General features: G+C 40.5%; 1 long non-coding RNA gene across 1 annotated transcript; it reads left to right on the top strand.

Moving 5' to 3' along the window:
* The first annotated feature begins 603 nt into the window (after positions 1 to 603).
* Positions 604 to 3,044, top strand: LOC101860478. Its single transcript, XR_004859541.1, has 3 exons — positions 604 to 712; positions 1,288 to 1,469; positions 2,435 to 3,044. It is a non-coding gene; the product is annotated as an uncharacterized LOC101860478 (long non-coding RNA).
* The last annotated feature ends 216 nt before the right edge of the window (positions 3,045 to 3,260 follow it).

The raw sequence follows: 3,260 nt of genomic DNA, 5'->3' as shown, positions 1-3,260 counted from the left end.
ATCGACATGATAGCGACCGTAATTCGTGCCCGAACGAAGAAACTTCCCGCTTTGCAAACGTAACGCTGAAATTAATATTGTAAATACCCGTGTAAATGACGTATAACATATTTACAAAGATTTTTTTGTAAGTCTGTCAGTCCTTTTCACATAATAGAGTTGTTGCACTAAAACTTGATGGCAGTTGCAAGTTGAGTCGATAGTGCCGTAAAAACACCTAGATCTACTCAACCAATCAAAAGCGGACGTAACAGACATCGGTCCGATCAGCAGCACGCCAAAGGCATGAGGTACATTTCGAACCATCATACACTAATGAAAACATGAATCTGCGTGTTCATATTTCCTGCCTGTTGCTGTTTGCCCTTATAGGACAGAATTGAACAATCTGTGTGAATAACGAAATTATCCGGGCATTTTTTAAAATGCTCCAAGTGTTCAAGCTTAGTCGAATGAGCAGAATGCACGTCCCCATTGAGTTAAAGAAGGCGAAACTGAACTTTTCATCAAACAGCCAGTTGTAAATTGATGTCAGAAGAGAATTTCAGATGTTTATAGGCTAACACATTACTTTTAGTCCTATAAACTTTGAATGTCCGTGTGACTTTCTTTTTTTTTACTCAGTGCCCAGGAGGCGGAGAGAGGACGCTTGTGTTTCTTGTGCGAGAGAGTCGTGCAACGTCTGGAGCAGCTGCTGCAAGAGAGCTCTCAGGTAAGCCCTTTGGATACGGAGTCGGACTGAACAAGAAAGTTTCAATATTTTAAATCCAGTTAGGGGTGGTGAGGCTCCTAAAAATGGTGTTTGGGGTGAAAACTGGGGTAATCCCTAATCGTATTTCCTGAACAATTGTCCAAAAACGTATGTATGCGTTACTGCAAAATAGTGTTTAAAAAGATTTTAGAGCAGGGTGGAAGACTTTTGGAGAAAATGTCTTAAAAGCATGTTTTACCGCTTATCTGCTTCAGTTTCTGCTGTGAATATAAGTTGTGGCCATGTTTTGGTTTCAAATGCTTTGAAGATTTTTGCTTATTCTGGCCTTTTATGATCTTTATGGGCCGTTTTCTCTATTTTCCACTCTTCCTCTTTTTTCTACTTTTCCTTATTCGCTTTTAATTTAAATTTTCATGTTTACACCAAGACTGTCACGGAGGAATTGTTTTAATTACGTGTTTAAAAAAGATAAACGGCTTCAACTCAAAAGCTTTAAAAATCTTGCCTCGTCCTTTATTTGCCGGAAAAATTTCTACTGCATACTCATCAAATTTAACATTTGTTTTTATCAACAGGCGCAGATTGAGAGCGGCCTAGACAGGTTGTGTCACTTCGCCCCCGATCCCTTGAGGCCTAAGTGTGAGAACTTGGTCCAACAACGCGGGTCGGTTCTGGTCCAACTGCTGCAGCATATTCCTAAAGACCGTCTGTGCATCCTCATCTGCCGCTCCAACAACGCTGAAAACTAGATCTAGAGGTACCTCTGGGGCGTTCCAATAACTGTTGAGAAAATTCTTTTCTTCTCTGTATCTAGACGTAATCCTGGGCCTTTCCAGTGACTGTTTAGAATCTTCGTTTCTACTCTGGATCTAGGGGTTATTCTTGGGCTTTCCAATAACTGTTTAGGGTGTAGATGTTTATTTTTGTTCTCGGGATATTTTCTCGAGCGTCTTGACTTTGGCTAGGGCCCTGGATCCTGCTCGGGCAAAGCCCTATTTTTTAAAATCGGAAAATCGGGGTCTTATTTTGTCATGTGCAGGATTCTACGTGGTGCTCTGTTCACACTAAAGGCTTTTTTTCTCTAGAAATTCCGTTTTCATTTGAGCTCCCCCCCCCCTCATATCGCTGAAAACTGTTACCATATTTGGTTGCTTTTAAGCACAAGGGGCTATCCCGTAAAACGCTGTTTTGAGAAAATCAAAGGAAGTTTTTGGACCCTTGTTCAGTTTCTCTATAACCAAATATACACACCAATGAAACCAAACTTCTCCTATAGGTAGAACAATGCCCACTTTTTGGTGGTCAAGATTTCTGGAAATCCCCGAAATCTGCGTTGCCCGCTTGTCCTTAAAAGTGCAAATTTATGAACATTATTTGCATTCCTGTCTTTTAATTACTCGTGAGTCGGAAGTCCGATAACGTGCTTTATGCGCTTCACATGTACTTGTATCAATAGCACTGTTAACTTGGAAGCTTGTTCAATCAATCCATTTTGTCTTTAAAAAAATATATACGTAGATATACAGTATCGCATTGTTACCTGCACTGCATACATACAGAGGACTGTTTGAGTATGGGGATTGACTATGCTTTATTACATTGGACAACATACACTAATTGACTAAAAGCAGTAAATGTTCCTGTACTAGTATACCTACTTTTGCCTACCCCTTGTATGTTGCGTCGACCCTTCACGGACACATTTCTACATTTCTCGTACAGGAAGATTGTGAGCCCCTGCTGTGAGTGAGCTGGATGGCCAGGTGTGTATAGTTGTCGGGCGAATTGTCTCCACAAAGTTCGGCCACGCCAGGGAGGGCGTCCAGGCCATGTCCACACGGGTGACATCACAAGACCTCGTCCCATCGGTCACTCTGTTCGTCCGTTGGTGCTCCACTTCTTGCCACAGCAGGCCCGCGTCTTCCCCGGTCTCTGTTGACGTATTGTGTAGACCTTGTTGGCTGGTTTTATGTTGACCACTGTTGACGTATTGTTTTATGATGTTGTAGACAACTGTTGTATTTGTTGTAGACCGCTGTTGACGTATTGTGGAGACCGCTGTTGATGTAGATCTATTGTTTTATAAAGTTATAGACCATTTGTGCATTTATGAAGTTGTAGATCCCTGGATTTCACGTTCATCAGTGTCTTTCTTCGTCTCTACTTTGCCTTGCAGTACTTGATCAGTCTTGTACAAGACTACGTACAAAAGGTAACTCTGTGGAATTACAGAATGTTTTAGACGATTTGTATGTCGTCCTTGTTCAGCTTGCTTAGAATTTCAAATTGTTATTCACAACCCTCAATGGTAATTGATGGTGCGATATGTACGCAAAAAACCCACATAAAATGTAATTCTGGTAATTAATTAAATTTGTTGTTGTCTACCAATCCATGGTATTGGTATGAAAATGTGTCCTCATCAAATGAATAAAAAATCTTAATAAAACTTGAAAAGCGTTAATTGAATATTTTCCAGTTTTTCAATATATATAAATACCACCCCTCATCATCACTCGCCATTCAGATCTATATTTAACATGTCCTT

The sequence above is a fragment of the Aplysia californica genome, unplaced genomic scaffold (assembly GCF_000002075.1).
Source record: "Aplysia californica isolate F4 #8 unplaced genomic scaffold, AplCal3.0 scaffold00037, whole genome shotgun sequence".
In the NCBI taxonomy this organism is placed as follows: Eukaryota; Metazoa; Mollusca; class Gastropoda; order Aplysiida; family Aplysiidae; genus Aplysia; species Aplysia californica.
This window is presented reverse-complemented; position numbering and strand designations above follow the sequence as displayed.